Source organism: Chiloscyllium plagiosum, unplaced genomic scaffold (assembly GCF_037043375.1).
Source record: "Chiloscyllium plagiosum isolate Xiang-an unplaced genomic scaffold, Cpla_swu_hap1 HiC_scaffold_38, whole genome shotgun sequence".
NCBI classification, from domain to species: Eukaryota; Metazoa; Chordata; class Chondrichthyes; order Orectolobiformes; family Hemiscylliidae; genus Chiloscyllium; species Chiloscyllium plagiosum.
The window spans coordinates 54,769,693-54,796,319 of NW_028270176.1; positions in this window are offsets into that span (position 1 = coordinate 54,769,693).

Sequence of the window (26,627 nt, forward strand, 5' to 3'; positions counted from 1 at the left end):
CTGTGTAAAGAACCCACCCCTGACAGCCCCTCTATACATTACTCCAACCAGCTTAAAACTATGACCCCTCGTGTTAGTCATTTCAGCCCTCGGAAATAGTCTCTGACAATCGACTCTATCTATGCCTCTCATTATCTTGTACACCTCAATTAGGTCCCCTCTCCTCCTCCTTTTCTCCAATGAAAAACGTCCGAGCTCAGTCAACCTCTCTTCATAGGATAAGCCATCCAGTCCAGGCAGCATCCTGAAAAACCTCCTCTGAACCCTCTCCAAAGCATCCACGTCTATCCTATAATAGGGCGACCAGAACTGGACGCAGTATTCCAAGTGCGGTCTAAACAAAGTTTTATAGAGCTGCAACAAGATCTCACGATTCTTAAACTCAATCCCCTTGTTAATGAAAGCCAAAACACCATATGCTTTGTTGTGGTTCTGTTCGCTGAGCTGGAAAGTTTTGTTGCAAACGTTTCGTCCCCTGTCTAGTGCTTGTGAGCCTCCTGTGAAGCGCTTCTGTGGTGTTTCCTCCGGCATTTATAGTGGCCTGTCCCTGCCGCTTCCTGTTGTCAGTTTCAGCTGTCCGCTGTAGTGGCCGATATATTGGGTCCAGGTCGATGTGTTTGTTGATGGAGTTTGTGGATGAGTGCCATGCTTCTAGGAATTCCCTGGCTGTTCTTTGTTTGGCTTGCCCTATAATGGTAGTGTTGTCCCAGTCGAATTCATGTTGCTTGTCGTCTGCGTGTGTGGCTACTAGGGATAGCTGGTCGTGGGGTTTCGTGGCTAGTTGATTTTCTGAATGAGCCTACCATGGGGAAACTTATCAAACGCCTTGATGTAGTCCATATACGCCACATCCACAGCTCGACCCTCATCAACTTTTCTCGTCATATCCTCAAAGAACTCGATAAGGTTTGTGAGGCATGACCTGCCCCTCACAAAACCGTGTTGACTGCATTTAATCAAGCCATGCTCTTCCAGATGTTCAAAATTCCTATCCCTCAGAATCCTTTCTAACACCTTGCAGATGACAGACGTGAGACTTACTGGTCTGTAATTGCCGGGGATTTCCCTATTTCCTTTCTTGAAGAGAGGAATTACATTGGCCTCTCTCCAGTCCTCAGGTACGACTCCAGTGGAGAGCGAGGGTGCAAAGATCTTCGCAAGTGGCGAAGCAATTACATTTCTCGTTTCCCAAAGCAGCCGAGGACAAATCTGGTCCAGGCCTGGCGACTATCCATTCCAGCATGCACACCTGCTCTTCAAAGGTTTCATTCACAACAAAGTTCCTTTCTTTCGTAAAGACAGAAGCAAAAAACTCATTTACCGCTTCCCCTACCTCCTCGGACTCCACACACAAATTACCTCTGCTATTCCTGATCGGCCCGACTCTTTCTTTGACCATTCTCTTATTCCTCACATAAGTATAAAATGCCTTTGTGTTCTCACTAATCCCTTCTGCCAAGCCTTTCTCATGCCCCACCTAGCTCTCCTCAGACGATTTTTGAGTTCCTTCCTCGTCTGCCTGTAATCCTCTAGAGCTGAGCTTGACCCTAGCTGCCTCCACCTTATGTAAGCTATCTTCTTCCTTTTGACGAGAAGCTCCACCGCTCTCATCATCCAAGTTTCCTTTATCTTACATTTCTTGTCTGTCTCAGAGGGACATATTTATTCATCACTTACAACAACTGTTCCTTAAACAGTCTTCACATGTCTATTGTGCCTTTACCATGGAACAATTGCTCCCATTCCATGCTTCCTTACTCATGTCTCATCGCATCATAGTTTCTCTTCCGCAATTAAATATCCTCCCATTTAGCCTTATCCTCCCCTTCTACATAGCTATGTAAAATGTGAGGCAGTTGTGGTCACTATCACCAAAATGCTCTCCCATCACAAGATCTGATACCTGCCCCGGCTCGTTTCCAAGCACCAAATCTAGAATCGTCTCTCCCCTCGTCGGCCTGTCAACGTACTCCTCAACACACCTTACAAAAACATCTCCTTCCAAACCATCTGCTCGAAGGAGGTTCCAATCAATATTGGGAAAGTTAAAGTCACCCATTTCAACAACCCTACTACGTCCACACTTTTCCAAAATCCACTGACATATGCTTTCTTCCATCTCTCTGCTGCTATTAGGGGGCCTGTAGTAAACCCCTAATGAGGTGACTTCTCCCTTGCTGTTCCTAATTTCCACCCATACTGTCTCGGTAGGCAGATCTTCCTTGACAATGGAAGCTTCTGTAGCTGTGATAGCTTCTCTGATTAGTAGTGCTACACCCCCTCCCTTTTCTTTTTAAATACTCTAAACCCTGGAACATCCAGCAACCATTCCTGCCCCTGAGAAACCCATGTCTCTGTTATGGCCACAACATCATAGCTCCAGGTACTGACCCATGCTCTAAGTTCATCACTTTTATTCCTGATAGTCCTCGCATTAAAGCAAACGCACTTTAACTGATCCCTTGGTTCCTTCCCAGGAATGTCCTTCCCACTAGCTGGTCTACCTCTTGATATTGCCTCATCTGGATCAACTCTCACCTCCGGTATGCAGCTCAGGTTCCCACCCGCCTGCCACACTAGTTTAAACCCTCTCGAACGACTCGAGCAAACTTTCCACCCAGGACATTGGTCCTTTTCCAGTTCACATGCAACCAGTCCTTCTTGTACACGTCCCACCTTCCTCAGAAGGCATCCCAATTATCTACATATCTGAAGCGCTCCCACCTACACCAGCTGCGCATCCACGTGTTAAGCTGTGCCCGCTCCCTGTTCCTCGCCTCGTTATCTCGTGGCACCGGTAGTAAACTAGAGAACACTACTCTGTTCGTCCTGATTTGCAGCTTCCATCCTAACTCCCTGAAATCACTTTTTATATCCTTGATCATTTTCCTGGCTATATCATTAGTGCCCATATGTAACAAGATTTCTGGCTGTTCGCCCTCCCCTTTTAGAAGTTTATACACGCAATCGGAGACGTCCTGGACCTTGGCACCAGGGAGGCAACATATCTTCCGGGAATCCCTATCCAGACCACAAAATCTCCTGTCGATTCCCCTAACTATCGAGTCCCCTACGACGAGTAATTTTCCATTCTGCCCCCTTCCCTTCTTTACCACAGTGTCAGGCTCAGTGCCAGAGAACTGACTGCTATGGCTTTCCTCTGGTAGGTCATTCCCCCCCCCCCCCCCCCCCCGCCAGCAGTATCCAAAACGATATACTGATTACTGAGGGGAATGTCCATAGGGGATCTCTGCACTGTCTGTCTATCCCCTTTCCTCCCCCTAACTGTAACCCATCTATCCTTGTCCTGAGTCTTAGGAGTGACCAACTCCCGGTAATTCCTCTCAATTACCCCCTCAGCCTCCCGAATGATCCGTAGTTCATTCATCTCCAATTCCAATTCCCAAATACCGTTTTCAAGGAGCTGACTTGGGTGCACTTCCGGCAGTTGTAGCCAGCGGAGACGTGTGCCATGTCTCCTACGTGCCACATTCTGCAGGAGGAGCAAGCAACTGCCCTAGCACTCATACACGACTTATCTGAACACCCACTCAGTACTAAAGTAGAAAGTTTCATTCAAGTTGCTATAAAATTATTAACAAACTTATATTCAATAGAGGAAGTTTAGAATGAACCTTACCTTATTAAGTAGGTTAGAGGAGGAGGGCGGGTGGGAGACACTACAGTTGTAGACTCCTATGTATTTGAATATATCTTTGTGCCAAGCGGTGTAAATCAAGAAGGTACGGTATCTAATGTTTTTGTAAGTGTTCCAACATATAAGATACACCAAAATGTTCTTTTTTTTATTGTATTTTAACTAACGAGTTTTAATAGATTATATTTTGCTTAATGTCGAGTGGTTAGACCAGTCACAAAATATCTGGAATGCACAATTCCCATCTATATTCAAAATAAGGAAAGGTTTGAGTATAAACGGCCTTCTTAAAACATTTTTCGGGGATCTGGTCTGGTCCACAACATTTGTAGCCGAGGGGTTTCTGACTGACTCCTGTAATTGAAAATTTAGTTGAGGGGCTGGGGATGGTTTTCTGGAGGATGTGCTGTGAGCTGCCTCAGACATTCAGGGAAACCTGAGGATGTGGTGACCCAACTCGGGATGGAGCATGGAGACTGTAGTTACAGTATCTGGGTCTGTAACATGAACACCAAATTGAGCAGAGGCTGCAGAGAGGGGAAGTTCTGAAACTACGCAGTGTGTGTGTGTGGGGAAAGGGATCTGCTGTATCCACATCGGGTCTTCCAGGAACAGCTTCCCAAGCTCCACTTAATCCAGGAGCAGAGTATGAGGGGACCCTGACTGAACAAGGAGCTGGTCACAGAGCGGTGTCACCTCCTTTAACACGACCCGCAGCTTCACACCAGGGGGAGGATGGTGCTGTCAGTGGCTGTTCGGGTCACAGTTCCATTCAGCTTCTATGATCCAGAACTTTCCAGGCAGGACTAGGTGACATAGCCATCATTTCCCAGTATCTCAACATCAATGTCACCATTGGTGATGGAGGATGTGTATGGTGGATGAGGTCAATACATTCTTCCTCCCACAGCAGGGAGCTGCCGGGTGTATCCAGAATAGTGGGATTTCCGATGGTATACATGGCATCTGCAGAGTACCCATGTCAATGGGAAGAGGTAGAGGAACTGGAGGAGCTCTCTCTCTATTAATGTTACACTGTACCCATGCAAAGTACATCATGTTGGTGAATACCCACTGTCCTGGCAGCAGTCACGGCCTCTTTGTTCAGAAGCAGGTAACCAATCCCATCGTCATCGGGTCTTCACGTAGAAAGAAATGAATATATCTTGGATAAAGACCGTCCCCTTGATGCACGTTTCAAAACACCATCCCCACCACCAATCAACCACACCAAAGTATTCCATGTGTTCGGAGAGCAATAGGGTCACTTGGAGTGTCTGGGAGCTGACGATCATGTCTGAACGGATCTGAGTGAACCCTCCAGTACACAATATCATTAAGCCTTGTAATCCCTCTCCATTCAGTAACATATTGCTTTCCATTATTCCTGTAAATGAAATGAGAGGTTTTATCATGTTAAATTTCACCTGCCAAACTATTATCTATTGCCTTTACCTCTCTGAATCTATTTGCAGACTCTCCACCCTCTCTTGATAATTTAGTCTCTTGCTTATCACAGCGACATCACCAAGCGCAGCATCTGTATGTCTGTTCCATCCTCCTGATCATTAATATAGATTGTAAATAGTTGAGAACCCAGCGCTGGTCACTGTGTGACCCTACTGTTACGTTCTCTCTAACTGATTTATCCTGAGTGCCTGCTTCCTGTATGATACCCAGTCCTCCCCTATTCCTTTGCAACACAGTCGAAGGGTTGAAAAAGAACAAGGAGCTTCTGTGAGGAATCCAACCCCTCGATGAGGCTGATGTCAACGCGGCCTCTGTTCCACTTTCCTGCCATCGCTCCATCCTCAAACTCCAGTCTCTTGTTGTAGATTGCGCCATATGAAAAAAATTCCACTCCACGTCTACACTTTAAATTACTTTTAGCATTTTACAGACCTCAATGAGATCTCCTTTCATTCTTAAAAACTCGAGAGTATAGGCCTAAACTGCTCAATTTCTCTTCATAAGACAAGCATTTCAAATATGGAATCAATCTAATGAAGCTCTTTTGAATTGCCGACAATGTAAATACCTCATTCTGCAGGACACCCAAACTGTACTCCAGTTGCAGCCTCACTACTGCCTTGCATAGCTGCACCAACACTCCCTACCTTTCTACTCTATCCTTTTCTAAATAAACACTGAAATTATGCTTGCATTTCTCATTGCTTGCAGTACCCGCATGCAGGTTTTCTGTGATATGCAAGCAGACACCCAGATCCCTCTGCACGTAAGCACTTTGAACTTTCCCTCCATTTAGATAACAATTTGTCTTTCTATTATACTGGCCAACTTGAATATCCCCATATTTATTCATTTTAATTTTCCTTGCCAAATGTTAGTCCATTCACCCAACCTATCCATATAGTTTTAAGATCTTTTGCATCATCATTCCGAAGTAATTTCCCACCGATATTAGTGTGATCTGAAAATGTATTTTCAATCCCGTCAACCGAGTACAGTAATACCATCGGTCGCAAATAGTTGAGACATGAGTACTGAAATCAATGGCACCCCACAAATTGCATTTGCCAAAAGAAAATGGCACATTTATTCCATCTGACTCCATTTTGTTGGTTAACCAATCCTCCATCCAAGCTAATAAATTACTCCTAAACCCATGTTGTCTGATCTTACCACTTACGTTTTGGAGAAGTGGCAAATTCGATGCCTTCAGGAAGACCAAATATGTTCCAGCTCCAAGATTCCCATGAATCGTTTGTGACATCTTCAAATAACTCAAGCAAACAATTCAAACACGATTTAGCCTTCGTAAAACCATGTTGACTCTGACGGATTGTATTTTAAGTTTGCAAATGTCCTGAACAATGGACTCAAACAATTTGCCTTAAATTACAATAGTTTATTGTTACACTTTAGTCCCTAATGTATAACATTAGTATAAGTTCTTTCCTTTGGAAAACCTTTATATTTTCTTTGAATTCCTGTTTAATGGGCACAAGACTTTAAGAGATCTGCTCCAATTGCTGTGTAAGAGCCATGTGTCACTGAATGGACTCATCATCCTGCTGGTGTACAAACTCGATGGGCTGACGTCTTTCTGGTGTTCCCATGTTGCCATCTCCAAGGCCCGAATGACCTCCTCCTGTTGATGCTTTAGAGGGTTGGGAGATTACGGAATCTTCCCGTTGCTGTGTAACATTTTGAGGGGTTAATGGGTCTTCTCATACTTCGCCATTACAGGTGGAAACACTGAACGGTCTCCTCATGTATCCCAGAGATGGGACCGAGGGATTGATTGGTCTTCTCTTGTTCCCATACAACAGACACGTGTCTAAATTACCTCTTCCTTTCTCATGAAAGAAGTCTCAGATAGTCTTTATCCTTATCCAATTCCCTTGCAATAGGCTCGGTGGGTCTGAATCGCCTCCTGTTATCTCAGTGTAACAATCTCCAGTCACTGTGTGACCGCTTTTAGTTCGTATGTTACAGACATGAGGAGCCTGAATGGACTGATCCTGTTCCTGTTTAACAGGATACTGGTGCAGCATGGCCTACAGTTATCGGCTCGAGTGGCTGATTGGCCTCCTTCTGTAAATGTATATCAGGCTCCAGGGTCTGAATAGCCTCGTCCTGCTTTGATGTAACAGGTTCGAAGGCCTGAATATCCTCCGGTTGTTCCTGTGTAACAGGCTGGAGAACGGAATGAATTCCTCCACTATCTGTGTAATTCGCTTCACTTGTTGACTCCTTCTGTCATCTATGTTGAAATAAGATCATCCTTAATTTATGTAAACTCCAATGGCTACTGGGTGCACCTGATAAACCTTTCGTTATAAGCTCGCACCTTCATTGTAGGAATCAGCTGAGGGAACCATCTCTGAGCTGCTTCCAATATGACAACATCCTTTCTTCATTGAAGAGATTAAATCTTTACACACTACTCCAGATGTGATCTCACTAAGACCCTGTACAGCAGCAGCAACACTTTACCAGCCTGCAGTAAGGTTCCCACCCAGGTTAGAGCTGTCTCAGCTCTCTGGGGGAATACAGAGCATCGCTGAACGATCATTGTCCTTCTCTCCTCCACCAGCATAACGGGAGATCTGGAAAAATTAAAGTCTCAGAAGATCATAAATGATGTGGCGAAATTATCTCTACCATTAATCTGGTAAGAACAATGACTGCAGACGCTGGAGACCAGATGCTGCCTGAACTGCTGTGCTCTTCCAGCACCGCTAATCCAGAATCTACCATTAATCTCCCCAGAGCCTACGTCGCTCAGATTCCATAAAATCTAGTAAGGTGGAGCGCAAAAACAGCAAACGTTGATGGGAGTTATATATCAAAGTGAAAGCTGCAGTACAAATGCTGGACATGTTATAAAACAGGAAATGAGATATTCACATTTGTGGGTACTGCAGTAATAATGTACTGTTTAAATTATATCTAAACTGTGTTAACCCAATTGAATGCTAATGCTGGGGAAAATGGATTTCATGACCGTGTGTGAGATGGTTTACATGAACATTATGACGAGCACTGAGCTCGAGATCAGGTTATTTAGGAATTGGTGTTGAGTGATCAGAAGAGCTAATTCAAACGTTTGCTGAAAATGACCTTTTGGGAACAGTGACCACAATGTATTGGTTTTCTTTTACGCTGTTTGAGTACACGACAGTTTTTGTTTTATTTGAAGTAACCGATATAAATCTGAGTCATACAAGCCATGAAGGTGTGAGGAGGAAGTGGGGACTACAGATGCCGGAGATCAGAGTCAACGACTGTGGTGCTGGAAAAGCACAGTCAGGCAGCATACTAAGAGCTTCATCAGGAATGAAGCTTATGGGCCAAGGGGGCTGGGAGATAAATGGGAAGGGGGTGCGGCAGGGGGGAGGTAGCTGGGAATGCGATAGGTAGATGAAGGTGGGGTTGAAAGTGATAGGTGATAAAGGGAGACAAAACGCCTCATCTACTACATCCATTAAACCCAATGTGGTCTTCTCTACATTGGTGAGGCAGGAGGTCAACTTGTGGATCATTTCAGAGAACATCTCTGGGACAGCCACATTGAACAATTCCATCACCTTGTGACTGAGCACTTTAACTCCCCTTCGCACTCTGCCAAGGACATGAGGGTCCTGGGTTTGCTCCATCGCCAAACTGGAGCCACCAGAAGCCTGGAGGAAGAAAGCCTCCTCTTCTGCCTTGGGACCCTCCAACCACAGGGGATCATAATGGATTTCCCTATTTCCCCATTTCCACTAATTCCACCTTATCCCACTCCAACCTTCCAAGTCAGCACCGCCTTTTTGAATGTTCCTATATGTCCACAGTCCTTCCTATCAATCTGGTCCACCCTCCCCTCGACTATCACTTTCAACCCCACCTTCTTCTATCTATTAGATGAAAGGAGGCAGCTTAGAAAAATGCCAAGTGTTGCAGTAAGCCAGTGGATTCAGAGTAATGTAGGACCCAGCAAAGGATGACCAAGAAACTGAGAAGAAATTCAGAAAGAGAAAAAGCGTGCAAATGAAAGAAAAACATAAAGACTGCTAAAAAGCGTCTATCAATGTATGAAAAAAAATAAAAACAAGGTCAAATGTGGAACAGTTGGTGTGCGTTCAGGATAATGTATTGCAGAGAACAGAGAAATCGCATGGGAAAAGAAACAGTTTCGTTGTGTCTATCTTCATGGAAGAATGTCCAGAAATTCTTCCAGAAATACCAAGTGACCATGGGACTTGTGTAAGTAAAGTCTAACATCATTCTTATCAGTGTTGGGGTTATCTTTGAAAAGAAAGCTGGATTGAGTATTTATAAATCTAACAGACTAGATGTACTTCATACAAGAATTTCAGAGGAAACAGCAATAGACTTGTTGATTGCATTGTGGATATTCACTTTATTTTCCAACACATTCCCGAAAGGCATTTAGCCAATCTGGATAAGGCAAAGGTTATAAATATTATCCAATAGTTTAAGAAAGGATGAATTTGGAGAGTGGTGAACTAAAGACCAGTTATCTTGTCATCCGCAGCCGGGTTGGACTCGATTACAAAGAACATGCTACTAGATATTTAGAAGGTAATAACATAACTGGGGAGTATGATAATGTATCGAAAAACGGAAAACTAGAAGTGGCAATTTTTTTTGTTTGGAACGGTATGAAGATGATTCTTGTGGTCATCGGCAATGAAGAACCAATGTATAACGTATAGTTAGATATTCATGAGTTTTTTTATGAACTCACACGGTAAGCTCACAAGAAAGTTAAAGTGAGAGGTATTGGGAACAACGTATGCAAATGGGAAAGTAAAAATTAGATTTACATTCATGTGAATGAATTTCGAATATAGAGGATGTCGTGCACCAGTTGCATCGAGTGCTGGTGAGACTAAACTTAAAGTATTGTGTATCATTCGGAGTCCCAATCTAAAAAAGAATGTACTGACTACAGAGGAACTGCAAAAGGTATTATGCTGATTAATCCCTAAGATGGCAAAATTGCCTGATGTGGAAACTCAGCCTGTGGTCTCGAGTTTCAAAACATGAGAGGTGATTGCAGTGAAACATAGCGGGGACTGAATAACAGAGGGACATGGAGAAGTACAAGTAGACGAGATCAAGGAGAATCCCACGATATTCAACACGGAGAAGTAGAACAGAATAATCAGCAAACAGTTAGTGTCCATTAGAAACCAAAGGGGCAATCAGTGTGTCAAGCTAGAGAACATTGATGGATTGTTACATGAGACCTTCACATCTATTTTACTTGGGAGAAGGAGGATGCAGGTACAGAATTCAAAAAGGTGGACTGGAAAACTCTTGAACAGATTGATGTAAAATACGAGAAAGAATTTGAAGCTTTGTTCTGTGTAAATGTGGACCAATCTCCATGTCTGAATGAGTTGTACCACTGGTGGCTGTTGGGGTCAAGGGAGGAAAGACCCTGACTGAATATTTTAATGTGAATCTGACCATAGGGAAGGTACCAGAAAACTGGAGAACTGCTAATACGATTCCACTTCACAGTAAGGGTGGGAGATAGTCCAGGGAACTATAGACGAGCGAGTATTAGATCACTGTTAAGGAAACTACTGGATAAAATAGGGATGAGAATATCGAACTCCAATCAGAGTCACAGGTTTGATCAGGGATAATCTTCATGACTTTATCAGAAGGAAGTCACATCCAATGGATTTGATTGAATTAGTTTGAGGAGGTCGATTGTTTAGTTTTGTAGGAAGGCCTTTGACAAATTTCCAGCTGGGAAACTGAAAAATAAAGTAAAATCTCACAACATGAAAGATAACGTGACAAGTTACAATGAAAATTGTCTAAGTAGCAGGTGACAGAGGGTGATGGGAGAAGGCTGTTTGTGTGACTGGAGATCAGTGTCCCATGATGTACCACAGGGATCAGTGCTGTGTCCCTTATTGTTTATGTTATTCATAGAAAATATAAATGCGAATGTAGAGGGGACTAGGTGGCGAGTGGGAGAGGTATGATAAGTAAGTGTATTTTTGATATAATGATTGGCTGGGGGTTAGCAGTAAGAAGGAACGCCTTAAGTTACAGGAAGATGCAGATGGAAAGGTCAGATGGGCAGATCAATGGCAGATAGAATGTAAACCTGATAAATATGAGGTGATGCACTTTGGGAGAAGGAACCAGGCAGGAGGGGACTCAATGAATGGCAGCACACTGGGAAGCTCAGAGTGTGCTTCTCCACACATCCCTGAATGTGGCTGGACAGGGTAATGGGCTAGTTAGGAATTGGAACTTGGATGTTGTGTTTCCTAATCGGGCGTAGATTGTAAGTGCTATACAGGATCTTATTCAGTCCATGATGGGGCACTGTATGTATTTCTTGGAGCCACATTGCAGGAAGGATGTGATTGTACCGGAGATGTTGCAGAGGAGATTCACCAGGATGTCCCCTAGGATGTTGCATATCAGCTATGGAGAGAGGCTGGCTAAACTCGGGTTGTTTCCTATGGAGCAGAGAAGGCTGGGCGGGGGGGTGGATGTGATTCAGAAGGATAAGATTATGAGCGACACGGACAGGGTGGATAGACAGCAGATGTTCCTTTTAGTCAGAGGGTCAAGAACAAGCGAGCACACTTCTAAAGCGACACGTTTGAGGTTCAGAGAGGATTTAAACATTTTTTCACCTAGAGCGTGTTGTGTTCTGGGATTACTTCCTGAGAGGGAAATCATAACAGGTAACCTCACAATCATTAAAAAATACTTGGACTAGAACTTGGAAGTGTCATAACATTCCAGGCTATGGGCCTGCTGTAGGAAAGTGGGACTAAGATAGATCGTGCTGTACTTCTGTAGGCACAGAGTCGATGCTCATGTGAGTGTATGGTGTGGAAGGCCAATTATCAAGGCAAGAATTGATGAGTTTCTGAAGAGTATATTCACAAGGGTTATAAGAGTGAACTGTAATAACTTGTTATTCATGTCAATGTGAGAAATATGAGAAAACAAGTGCAGTTTCCTTACAGTTTGATACAAGAGAATGGAGAATGGGGAACAGGGAAATGGCAGAACTATGAAGCCACTACTTCCGTTCTGTCTTCACAGAAATCTCAAACAATACATGGAAAAACAAGTCTGGTGTGGGAAAATGGTAGAGTACGTGCAACATAGAATATAGTAAGTAAATGGTTGAGGAGAAAGTATTGGGGCTGAAAGTAATGGTCATAGACAACACTAACATAATTTTTGAAATGGGAATTATGTTTGAGAAACAGACTGGGAGACAAATGAAAGAGAAGCAACGGATGTTAAACATTTTGATTTTTAGAAAAAGTTTGGTAAAGCTCCAAGCCCAGTTTGCAAAATCAAATCTTAGTGGATTGGGCCTAATGTATGGGCATGTTTCTAGAATGGGACAGCTGGCAGGAAACAGTGAATAGAAATAAGCAGCCTCATCAAGCAACAGCCTGACATTGTCTGTAAGGTATGATTCTGTAAGGTATAAGTCCTTCCACATCTAGTCAAGAAACGTTGGAGACAATTAAACAATTCACTGGAGGAAGAGATTCCACAAATAACCACTTCCTCCATGATGGAAAAGCCCAGCATCTTAGTGTATAAGATAAGGCTGATTTATTCGCAACAATCTTCAGTCAGAAGTACTGAGTGAATGATCTATTTCAGACTATGTCCCAAACTCCCCGGATATCTCCTGTCTCATCAGCAGGACGGATACAGCAGAAGCGGCGGCATATTGGGATACAGTTGAAAGGGAATTGCTCTTGGAGTCCTCAACAGTGACTCCGTATCCCATGAAGTCTCATGGCATTAGTTTACACATGGGAAAGGGAACGTCCTGCTGATTATCATGTACCAGCCTCTTTCAACTGATGAATCAGTACTCCTCTATGTTGATCAACACTTGGAGGAAACACTGAGGGTAGCACTGACGCAAGATATACTCTGGGTAGCGGATTTCAATGTCCACCTGCAAGACATCTCAGCTACAGCATTACTGATCGAGCTGGCCGGGTCCTAAAGGATATAACTGCTAGACTGGCAAGTGGTGAAGGAACCAACAAGAGGAAAATACATACTGACCACAGACTAACTAATCTTTTAGTTGCAGAAGTAGCGGTCCGTGATAGTATCGGTAAGAGTGGCCACCTCATAGTCATTGTGGAGACAAACTCACACCTGCATATTGAGAATAGCCTCCACCATTGTGGGTGTACTATCACGGTGCTTAATAGGACAGACTTCTAACAGATCTGGCAGCTCAAGTCTGGGTGTCCATAAGGTGCTGTGGTTAAGGAGCAGAATTGTACACCACACAAACTCATGGCCTGGTATATCCCCCTCACAAACATTACCATCAATCACGAGGATCAACATTGGTTCAGTGGAGTGAGCAGGATGGCAGGAGCAGCACTAGGCATACCTGACAATGAGGTGTCAGCCTGGTGATGCCACCAAACAGGACAACCTGTGCACCAAACAGCATAAGCAATAAGTGATAGACAGAGCTAAGTCATCCCACAAGCAAAGCATCAGATCTAAGCTCTGCAGTCCTTCCACATCCAGTCGAGAAACGTTGGAGACAATTAAACAACTCACTGGAGGAAGAGATTCCACAAATAACCCCTTCCTCCATGACGCAAGAGCCCAGCACTTCAGTGTAAAAGATAAGACTGGTCCATTCGCAACAACCTTCAGTCAGAAGGGCTAGGTGCATGATCCATTTCAGCCTCCCCCAGTGGTCTTCAGAAATTCAGTTACCAGTCATCAACCAATTCGACTGAGTCCACGCGATACCCAGAAATGGTTGGAGATACTGGATACTCCAAAGGGTCCATAATCTTAAAACATTCTGGCAATAGTACTGAAAACATGTGCTCTATAACTTGCCACTCACCTAGCCAAACTGTTTCAACACAGTAACGACAATGGCTTTCCCTGATTATGTGGAAAATTACCCCAAGTATCTCCCATATATAAAAAGCAGATCAAATGCAATCCGGCCAATCACCACCGCATCAGTCTACTCTCGATCATCAGTAATGTGGTGGAAGATCTCAGTGTTTTTAAGCAGCACTTGCTCAGGAATACCCTGGTCAATGGCGCCTAGTTTGGGCTCCACCAGGGCCACTCAGCACCTGACCTCATTACCGTGGTTCAAACATGGACAAAAGAGATGAATTCCAGAGGTGGGGTGAGAGCGATAGCCATTTCAATCAAGACTGCTTTCGACCAAGTGTGGTATCAGGGTCTTTCGCAACACTGGAATCAATGGTTATCAGAGGCAACCTTCCCTCTGGTAAGATTCATACCTGACACGTAGGAAGGTGGTCATGGTTGATGAAGGTCAGTCAACTCAGCTTCAAGTCTGTAGGAGTCCCTCGAGCAGTGGCCGAAAACTTCTTCAGGGCTGCTTCATCAATGACCTTCCCTCCATTTTAAGGTCAGAAGTGGGAATGTTCGCCAATGATTGTACAACATTTGTGGCTCCTCAGATACTGAAGCAGTCCATGTACAAACGCGACAAGATCTGGACAGTATCTAGGCTGACAAGAGGCAAGTAATATTCAGCCCACACGAATGCTAGACCATGACCATCACCAATAAAATACAATCTAACCTACCCCTTGGCATTCAATGGTGTTACTATCAGTGAACCCCCCAGTATCAGATTCCTGGTGGGTAATCATTGCTCAGACACTCACTGGTCTCGCCACATGAACACAGTAACTGTAAGAACAGGTCCGAAGCGAGGAATACTGCGACGAGTAACTCACATCCTGACTTCCAAACGTCTGTCCATCATCTACAATGCGTAAGTCAGAAGTGTAATAGGAGACTCCCAATTTGTCTGGATGAGTGCAGTTCGAACAACACTCAAGAAGCTTTATACCATCCAGAACAAAGCAACCAGTCTGACTGTCTCTTCATCCACAATGCTCCACCATCAACGCTCAGCAGCAGCAGTGTTTTACTATCCACATGCTGCAATGAAATGATTCACCAAAGATCCTCAGAGACCACCTTCCCAACTCACGACCACGTCTATCTAGAAGGACAAGGGCTGCAGATGTATGGAAATACCATCATCTTTAGGTTCCCTCCAAGCCATTCACCATCCTGACTTGGAAATATATCACCGCTCCTTCACAGTCACTGGGTCAGAATCCTGGGATTCCCTCCCTGAAAGCATTGGAGGTCAACAACAGCAGGTGGACTGCAGCGTTCAACAAGGCAGCTCACCACCACCTTCTCAAGGGCAATTAGAGACAGGCAATAAATGCTGGCCCAGCCAGTGACACCCAGATTCACGAAATAAATAAATAGAAATTAACAGAGGAGGTTTGCTGAGGTGTCACAGGGATCAGTGCTTGGGGCCCAGCTATTCACAATGCCCTTTAAACATTTAGTTGCTGGAATCAGATACAATATATCCTAACCTGCTGATAGCACTAGCGGATGTGGGATTGTGAGTGGGTGAGGAGGATGTAAAAAAGCACCGAGAAGACTAAGACAAGTGGAGTGAATGGGTAAATACGTGACAGAGGGAGAACAATGTGGATAGAGGTGACGGTGTGCCCTTTGATGGAAATGATAAATTGGCAGTCTAACATTTGAAAGGGATTGTTTGAAATATGTTGATCTACAAAGGGACGTATGTTCCTTTTTGTTGTTTCCTTCTGCATAAACATCTAAGCTTCCTGCAGTGCAGTGAGTTCTGTAACCAGAAGTCAACACTAGGAATGACATTGCCACGCTGACCAGTGTACATCGAACCAGCAAGTGGGGAGCTATAACATTGATAAGGATCTGGATCTCCTTGTACACCAGTCACTGAAAGCATTATTGCAGGAAAGAAAGCTGTTAAGAAGATACATGGTGTGCTAACCTTCAGTTCAGGTGGATTTGAGTCCAGGAGAAAGGGTGTCTTACTGTAGCTGGACCGGGACTTGGTGAGACATCATCTCAAACATTGTGCAGTATTGTGGGCAGTTTTGATCTCCGTACCTAATAAAGGACAAACCTGACATTGATAGAGAGCAGTGAAGGATGACCATACTGATCTCTGGTATGACAGGCTTGTTGTGGGAGCAGAGTTTGGGGTGACTGGGCCAGTATTCCATGGGATTTAGGAAAATGAGTGGAGATCTCAGTGAAACATACCAAACTCTGACAGGGTGAGACAGATTGAAAGGAGGAATGATAATTCACCTGGCTGGGACGTCTAACACAAGGAGCCAGAGTATTAGGTACAGACAGGCCATTCTTCACTCACTGACTGGTGAATATGGGGAGTTCTCTCGCACCTGGAAACCAAGACACTGATTATAAATAAGGATTTAGAGACAGTAAAGGGATGGTTGGAGAGCAGGAGTACGGTGTGGAAATGAAGGGCCAACCATCATTATATTGTGTTGGGTAGCAAACACGATGGACCAAACATACTACTGCACTTTCTATTTTACTCACATTAACGGATATATATATCATTTGGGGTAAGTGCATTGAGGGGATTTTTTTCCATGAACTAGAATGGGGAGGCTCAAAGTGTTGTATGACCTACTCCTTCCCCGCTGTTTCTGTGCAGTCTATGGGAAATGTTGTCACAAGCTCTCAGGTGTTAGGTACGGGGTCTCTGCAGGGTCGACAGGACTGTGTTTCCATTCACTTTTCCGACACTGGTGCTGAGGTTGGATGTTCAGTCCGGTTTCATCCTTTCAGAACTCGTAGTAGTTTGATACAAATGAGTGCTCTTGTTTGGCCGTTTCAGAGACCATTAAAATGTTTATCACATGTCAGGGTCTTTGGAGTCAGTTTTAGGCCAGCCCAGGAAATCACGGGAGAGTCACTTCCTAAAAGTATATTGGAGAAGGAAATTCTGTTTACAATCAATATTGGCTTCAAGGTCACTATTACTGACACCAGATTTTAGATCTCGATATTTTATTAATTGTTTTTTAACTTCCACCAGCTGCCAGAGCATTAGCCTGGTCTGGATTAGTAATCCAGTGACATTTCCACAGCAGCACCATCTCCACATGGGAACCTGTCGGAAACCACACTGAACAGGTTATTTCTGTGCTGCTTGACGGCTCCATCAAAAAGAACTCCCACCAATTTTACTGTCGTGATGGGACTGAGGGGGTAGTAACTGGTCAGATTGTAATTAATCCACTCTTAGGGAATGGGACATAGCAGAGTAATTTTCCACATTGCCCGGGACATGTTAGAGTTGTATCTGGAATGAAACATCTTCCCCAGGGACATGGCTTGTTGTGTAGCACAAGTCTTCAGTCCTATTGCAGGAATGGGGTCAGGGCCCATTGCCTTTGTGTTCAGCTGTTTCTTCATGATATGTACAGCAAATCGAATTGGTTGAAGATTGGCATCTGTGATTTTGTGGGCATCATGTTGAGGGTGAGGTGTATCATCGACTCAACACTTCTGGCAGAGGATGGTGCAGATAAAAGATCCTTCTCTTTTACACTGATGTGCAGGTCTGCTCCATTATTTAGGATAGGGGTTTTTGTGGAGCCCTTTCCTCCGTCATTTGTTTAATCGTCCATCACCATTTATGACTGACTGTAGCAGAACTACAGGGCTTCGTTCAGATCTGTTGGTCAAGTCCGGTAGATTTAATGAGTTAGCATCAGGTTAAGGTTCATGTAATTCTGACTCTGATATGTTCACCCACACTCGTCACTGAGCCATAGATGGTGTTGATGGTAATGGCATACTGAGGTGTAATCCTGGCAATTTTTTTTTTAGATTACATTACAGTGTGGAAACAGGCCCTTCGGCCCAACAAGTCCACACCGACCCGCAGAAGCGAAACCCACCCATACCCCTACATTTACCCCTTACCTAACACTACGGGCAATTTAGCATGGCCAATTCATCTGACCCTGGACATCGTTTGGACTGTGGGAGGAAACTGGAGCACCCGGAGGAAACCCACGCAGACACGGGGAGAACGTGCAAACTCCACACAGTCAGTCGCCTGAGGCGGGAATTGAACCCGGGTCTCAGGCGCTGTGAGGCAGCAGTGCTAACCACTGTGCCACCGTGCCGCCCACTAACGGTGGCACAGTGTTGCAGGTTGTGGTTTAATGCATGTCTGCCTCTCCTGATGTTGTGGTCTGCAACACTCCATGAATACGCAGTTTCGAGCTGCAATATCTGCAATGCAATTCTGCTGTCTGTTCTCCAATTCTCACTGAGACGCATTCGCCCATCAGCCCTGCACTCAGTAACCTAACCTGGTTTCTGATGTGGAAATACTTCCATTTTCATACTCTCATTCTGCTGAACTGTTTTGTTGTTGTGCTACCAGGATACATGAACACTAACTAGCCACCAAAAGACATGACCCACTATCACTCGTTTCCATACATACAGACAAAAAAAGGACACAACATTGACTATGACAACATTGACTATGACACACTTCCTAGGACAAAGCCACGCACGAAAATTCTTAGAAGAATGAGATTCTAGCCAGAAGTACATCAATAATCACATCACTTTAGATCCTATATACCTTCCCTTGAACAAAAACTGGAAATGACATTGCGCACCTTAAGAAACCAAAACCTATAAATAGAAAGACGAGACATACCACCAGTGCGTAACCAGAGACTCTCACTGATGATACCTAGTCATGGTGACGAAACATCTGAAAACAAACCTTCAAGCTCAGCGAGCTAACTTGCATACTTATAAATGGTTATTTTTCTCTTAATAGTCGAATTTGGGACTTCTCTGTCACTCATGTTTTAACAGAGTGCGAGGCGAGGTAAGTTTTTCTGGGTGTGTGGTTTAATTAACAGGGGAGTTCGATATCGCCATCATAACGGTTTGAGGGCTTGTCGTACAGGGTTTGGACAGATTTGAAGAGATTTGGGGTCCAAAAGGTCCCAGTAGATTCCATCACTTGGCAGTTAGTGACCTAGATCTTCAACTAAAACAGGTGACAAAATTCATTTAATTTTATTTCCTTGTGGTTGGTTAAATTAAAAGAAATGGCTTTTAAAATTACTAAAGAGGTTCTGAGGTTTGAAGACGATTCACAAATTTGCCGACAAAGTTTATAAAGACAAAGGAAGGGCATCCTTTTAGAATTGACATATAGATTAGAATTGGGTTTCACCAGGGACAAAAGGAAAGCTGTCACCATAATGGAGTTGGTCAAGCACTGTGGTGTATCAGAGAAGCAGGCAACTGCAGTCGAGTTAGAAAAAACTTAAATTCCAAGTGGAGCAATTGGAGTTAGAAGATAAAGAGAGAGACAGAAAGAGAGAGAAGATAGCGAAAGAGAAAGTGAGGAAAAAGGAAGATGGGAAGAATTTGAAATTCAGAAGTTTCGAATTAGATAAGCAAGGTAAATTAGCAGAATGAAGATGAAGGGAGAACCTTGGGATGTATACAACTGTGTTAATACATTGCAATATTTCGGTGAGAAAAATTCCAAAACCTTTTATATTTCATTTGCAAAGTTGGCTCGGCAGATGGCGTGTACAGTGAACATGTGGGTAATGCTAGTTCAGACTAAGATGGTTGGCACAGCTTGAGAGGTATGTGCACTGCTGTCACATGAGGGAACAAGACAATATGCAGATGTCAAATAGGCTATTTTGAGTGATTATGAATTGGTACTAAAAGAATATAGACAGCGCTTCAGAAATCTAGAGACGGAACCAGGTCAGACTTATATTGAGATTGAAAGAAATAACCACAGTCATTTTGATAAATGTGTGCAAGCCTTACAAAAAGATAAGACCTGTGAGGCCCGATGGGAGATTATTCTGCTGGACGAGTTTAAAGACTCACTTCCAGAGACGGTAAGAATTCATGTGAATGAACAGGAATTTCATGAAGTGAGAAGTGCAGCAGAAATGGCAGTTAAGTATGCATTGGTGCATGAGATGAAATTTAGCTTCTGGGAGGATTTTCATCCTGTTGATGGATAGAAATTGGGAGAAGGGGAGATCCTACGCTACAAAACATAGAGAAAAGCACACTGGCAATAGTTTACCACCGGTGAAAAAGAAGCCAAAGGGGGTTGAAAGGTGGTGAAAGGCCTCAGGTGCTCTCACTACAATGGAGTGGAACACATAAAATAACAGTGCCGATGGTTTAAGAAGGGCGCTGGGAAAAGTTGTTTTCACTGCAGTAAGTTGGGACACACAGTGCTGGGGGTTGAAGGAAGAAACTTTGGGAAAATATGTGGCGGGGGGACAAGTGGGCTGAAAGATACAGAATGATTGGAATAAAGGTGTTTCATTATATTGTTTGCCATTAGAGATGCCCCAAATAAATCTACTCACTTTACTTCCTTTGAGTAAATATTCGTATATGAAGTGAGAGGTCCTTTGAAATTAATTAACTATAAACTGACAGGACCGAAATCGAAGATCTCACACTTGGATTAAGTATCTGAGGTGAGGGAAAGATTAGATGGAGTAGGCAAGTTAGCTAAACAGCACCTGGAGATTATACAGCATGGAATGAAGCAGCTGGCAGATAAAAACTCTGAAACTTTGACGATTTCCCGTGGGGATGACATAGTAGTATTGCCAACAGTCGTAGGAAATCCCTTCAAAGCCAGGTTTAATGGCCCCTTTCAAATTAAAAAAAAGTGTTGAGTCAGTACAACTATCTGGTAAAGATACCGGAGATGACAAAAAATGTTAGAGTACGTCATGTGAATGAATAATGCTCCAGACACATTTAAGACTCAGGAACAGAGTTGTGGCCAGATGTACAAATTGTGTAGTACATCTGTATGATGTCGTGTTCTTTAGCAAGTGATTGAAAGCTCACATGTTACAGCTGGCAGACCATGCTGAACGATTACAAGAAGCAAACTTGGTAATAAACTTAAAGAAAACAGAATTCTCGAAGGCAGAGGTGACGTTCTTGGGAAATTACATTGGACATGGAAGGTTGACCCCATGGAACACAAAGACGAAGGTCTTTGAGGAATTTCCACAACCATCCTCGAAGAAAAAGGTGCTTCGATTTTTGGAACGAAGTGGATTCTATCGGACGTTTGTTCCAGACTTCAGCAGCGTATTGGCACCACTGATGGATTTATGAAAGAAGAACACAGAATTGTGATGGACAGAACAATGTCAGGAGGCATTTGAGAATTTTAAAGCAGGATTAATCACAGCACCAATTTTAGCTGAACCAAATATTTTGAAAACCTTTGAAAATTGCATTTGATGCTCGGGATATGGGGCTCGGAGATGTATTGATACAGTAAGATGATGATGGAATTGAATTGCTAATTAGCTACTTGCCGAAAAAACTCAATATCCACCAGATAAAAAAAAGCAACATCTCCATTATTGAAAAAGAATGATTAAGTTTCGCACTGGACTGACAATATTTTAATGTTTATATGACAAACATATTGTCACAGATGATCGTGGTCAACGACAAAACTCTCGCAGTTTTTTGAATATTCAAAGAACAGAATATGAGAGTATTTCATTGGAGTCTTATTTTACCGACTTTAAACTTACAAAATATACATGCTGTGGGTCCTAAAATGTGGTAGCAGATGTGTTATCGCAGATTTAAAGGAAAACGTTGAGATAAGATTTGACTTATTGCAATGTTAGTTATGTGTGCAGAATTAATATGTATGGTATAGCTGAGATTAATACTTTTGTAATTCATAATAATAGGATTAAGAATTAGAAGAAAAGAAATGAAGCCATCTTTTCATTCTGCTGTTTCATGTTTTTTTTTTCCTGAAGGGGGCAGGTGTTATGAAGCCGAAATCATGTCTGGTCACTTTAAGACAGAACGGGTTTTGCTGAATAGAAAGTACAACCACAGATGCCAGCTGAAGGTCGTTTATCAGAAATTGCCGCTTGACCTTTATCAGGTGGGGATGGAGGTTGAGATTTGGCAAATGGAGTTTAATATAGACGTGTGAGGTCTTGCATTTTGGAAACTCAAATCAAGGTAGGAGTTTCATGGTGAATAGGAGGGTCTTAAGGGGTGTATTGGGCAGAGGGACCTTGGTGTTCAGTGCACGGTTCTCTAAGAGTGGAGTCACAGGTAGACAGGGCAGTGCAAAAGGCTTTTGGCACATTGGCTGAGTGCTTAATCGGTAGAGCTGTGAGAGACGAAGAAATGGCGATGCTGAAACATGAGGAGTGGCAGCGATCACTTATTTCCAAAAGAGACATTGTTAGGGTGACAAATTCCATACTTTACTCAGGATTGATTGGTTTGATTTATTGTCAGCTGTACCTTAGTACAGGGAAACACTGTATTTATGAGCAGTGGAGGAAGATCATAGTAAGCATGGCCAGACAGATCATAGAATGGAAATAGGCTTGGACAGAGTAAAGCATACAGGATACACTGAACAGGACGTGCACTAGACAAGATCAACATGAATAAGATCAGCATTATTTGAACTTAGAGAGTCCATTCATCAGTCTAACGTGACTTTCCTAATAGTTTATATGCCTTAATTAACTCTCCCCACATGAATGCGAAGTCGGCACGGTGGCACAGTGGTTAGCACTGCTGCCTCACAGCGCCAGAGAACCGGGTTCAATTCCCGCCTCAGGCGACTCTCTGTGTGGAGTTTGCACATTCGCCCCGTGTCTGCGTGGGTTTCCTCCGGGTGCTCCTCTTTCCTCCCACACTCCAAAAATGTGCAGGTTAGGTGAATGGTAGGTATAGGTGAATGGGTCTGTGTGGGTTGAGCTTCGGCGAGTCGCTATGAAGTTGTTGCGCTGAAGGGCCTGTTTCCACTGTAAATAATCTAATCTAATCGGCGTGTGAACCCGTTGTGTTGTTCACAGTTCCCAACAACAGCCACAATACCTTCCATCTGAAACAGGTAGCCATTCCCACCAACTTCCGCCCTACATAGAGAACACCAGGCTGTCACCTCGGAGATGGAACATGCCTTCTTGAGACTTCACACAAGGCTTCCCTCCTCACTGCGAGTAAACCACGTTAAAGTCCCACTTGTGCATCATGAGCGGTGGCGCCATGAGGTACAACGTGGAGTAATCTGTCTGTGCAGCCTCTGCTCCAATTGGTCATCATGTTAGAGCATCAATTAGGATGACAGTGAGGACTGCCCATGCTGGAGATCAGAGTAAACAGTGGTTTGCTGGAAAAGCACAGCAGGAGAGCCGATGTTTTGGGCATAAGCCATTCATCAGGATCAGCACCAATTACCCTATTCTGCCCCTGTGTAAGTGCATTGAGGTGGGAATGGCCTCCTACTGTTCCTATATAAGTGGCTCAACTGACTGAATAGCCTCCTCCTGTTCCTATATAAGTGGCTCAACGGGCTGAATGGCCTCATTCTGTTTCTGTGTAATTGACTCAAAGGACTGAATGACTTCTTCCTTGTCCAATTGGACAGGGCAAGGGCCGGATTGGGTTACCCCTGGTTCCTGTTTGACAGCTCGATGTGCTGACAAGTGTGATGATGATGCAACTTTAAGAGGTTATTTTGTCCTGGTTTCTTTTAAGAGAGAGATTGAACCAGCTGGCTAGTTAAGACCACTGGGTAAACAGCGAGGGAGGCCTTGGGTTTATTTTAATGCAGCTTGAATGGGTGTGGCCAGCTCTCACAGATTAGGATCTCTGGGTTTGGTTTCTTAGTAACATCAGAAACTATTGGGGTCTACACAGAGTTGGAAGCTTCAGTGAATGTCTCCTGGCTGCTACTCTGTCTGAATTTTCTCTTGATGCTGTTTTTAATTCCTGGGTTGGAGAAATATTTGTGACTATCTGTGTCTGAATGTTCCTTTTTGCCAAGGGCTGTGTTTATGGGATTTCCCTGTATTGGAACAGTTTATTAGTAATCGTTCCATGATCTATTATTCTGTTAACTTGTCTAATAGAATTATGTTATTCGAAATTCCTGTTTGTTTGGTTTCATTTTATCTTCCGTGTTTAAATAAATGGTATTTGCTTCACACCGAGTAGTTTGACCAGTCAAATTGCATCTGGAACAGACACTTTGCATTTCCTTTAAAATACGAAAACGTTAGAGTCAAGGCTACCGCCTTCAAATATTTTCGAGGGGCTCTGGTGTGGTCCATCATACTAGACTCCTTCTCTTCCTGAGTAATAGGCTGGAGGCACCGAATAGACTGTCCCTGTTCTACTCTAATAGTGTCAATGGGCTGAATGACTTCCTCATATTCCTGTGAAAGCAGCGTGAGCTGCTGAATGAACTCTATTTTACTGTGGCAATGTGCATTGCCAGGCAGTGCTGTTACATGAATGTTACAGACCATTTAACAGCACAAACCTGACTGGTGTCTGGGTCTTGCTGCACATGGACACAGACTGGTTCAGGAACTGACGGGCGACAAATGTTCTGAACATTGTGGAATATTCAGTGACCATCCCCTCTTCTGATGTTATGGTGGGGAGGGTGGGGGCGGGAAGACTTTGATGAAACAGCTGAAGCTGTTTGTGAAGAGGAAGCTACCCTGAGGATCTCCCACAAAGGTGACCCAGGACTGAGATGGTGAACATCTTCCTTTGTGCCTGGTGTGACTCCAAACACTGGACAGTTTAGTCTGATTCCCATTAAGTCCAGTTTTGTTCAGCTCCTTGATGTCAACAAAAGCCAACCACTGCCTTGATATCAGGGCCAGTCATTTTTACCTGAATCCTTGTGTCAACCTCTTTTGTTCATATCAATAGGCCATGGTATAGGAACAACATGTGTTTTCTTCAAACAAATGGTATTGAATGTCAGGGTTTCTCTTCTCAATAATGTTAGGGAGCATGACGACTGAAAGTATTTGAAGAAGAGGTAGGTGGATATTGACCTGACAGAGAGTTGAGGACGATGAAGAATTGGGTACGAAAGAGGATTTGAGACTAAGAGCAGATCAGTCTTGATCTTAGTGAAGGGCAAGGCAGGCTTGGGGAGTGAACGACCTGTCCCAGCTTCTGATGTTCTCACATTCTGTTATTGGAGAGTTTAATGGGTGTTATTGTCATAAATGTGCAATTACTGAATATTGCAGTCAGGGAGAACAGATGATTTTGTGAGCCATCTCTGGTGAGTATATTGGCTGTATTCAGAGTCAATCTGCGTCTACAGCATGACCAACAAATGAAGCACAAGTTGCAGAGAGGGGAAGCTCTATGAAGAGAGATGAGGGGCCTCTTTCCTACCTGTGCCTGGATTTTCCAATTACATTTCCCAAATCATTTCAAAGCGTGTGTGACAGTCTTGAGAGGCTGAATGGTCTCCTCTGTTTCTGTGCACCACATTATAGGAGTAAGTGGCCTCCAACTGTCCCTGTCTAGCAGGTATGAGGGGCTGAATGGAACACAGAAACATGGGACTGAGGAGCAGGAGTGGGTCACTTTAAGCCTTCTCCACCAGGAACTACGATTGTGGATGATCAGGTGTGGACTCAGCCCCACTTTCCTGTCTGTATCCTAATATCCGTGACTTAATTCCCTGTCAAGAATTTAGTAATGCAGATTTCAATCAATGTGAACATAGAGGCACGATAAACTTCCAGTGAAGAGAATTCCCATTTGAAAGGTCATTTTAGAATTTTTCGTCATCCTTCTTATACAATCAGAGAGTCATGCAGAACAGAAACAGACCCGTTAGTCCAACATGTTCACTCCGATCAGATATCAAATCTGATCCAGTCCCATTTTCCAGCATTTGTCCAATATCCCTCCTCTTTCAGATACTTTTTAAATGTGCGATTGTAACCACCTTCAGCACTTCCTCTGACAGCACTTTCTGTACACACACCACTCTCTGTGTGAAACATTTACCTTCAGGTCCCTTCTAAATCATTCGCCCTCTCCCCTTCAACCTATGCCTCTGAATCTGGTCTCCCCTACCCTGAAGAGCAGAACGTGGCTGTTCAGAATATCCATTCCCCTGATGATTTTATAAACATCAATAATGTCACCCTTCAGCCTCTGACACTCCAGGGAGAAACACCTCAACCTCATCAAACTCTCCCTGGGACATCTGTGTAAATCTTTTCTGCAGACAACCACCTAGTCTGCAGTTTTCCTACAGTGGCCTTCCCAACACGGTGTACAGATGCAACATGCCACCACAAACCCTATACTCAATGCTCTCACTGATTAAGGCAAATGTGCCAAATATGTTCAGCACCACTCTGTCTACCTGCGACTCCACTTTCAAGGAACAATGTACCTGAAGCCCGAGGTCCCTTTGTTCCATTACACTCCCCACGACTTGCCATTAAGTGTATAACTTCTTCCTAAAATGCAAAACCTTATATTTATCTAAATAAACATCATCTGTCACACCTTGCCCCTTTGTCCCATCTAATTGTGGTCTCGTTGTACTCTCAGATAATCTACTACACCACATTTCTGATGTCATCTGTAAACTTATTAAGTATGGTCCCGATATCCACACCTAAGTTCATTACATAAATGATGAAATGCAGCGAACTGAGCACTGATTCTTGCAGCACACCGC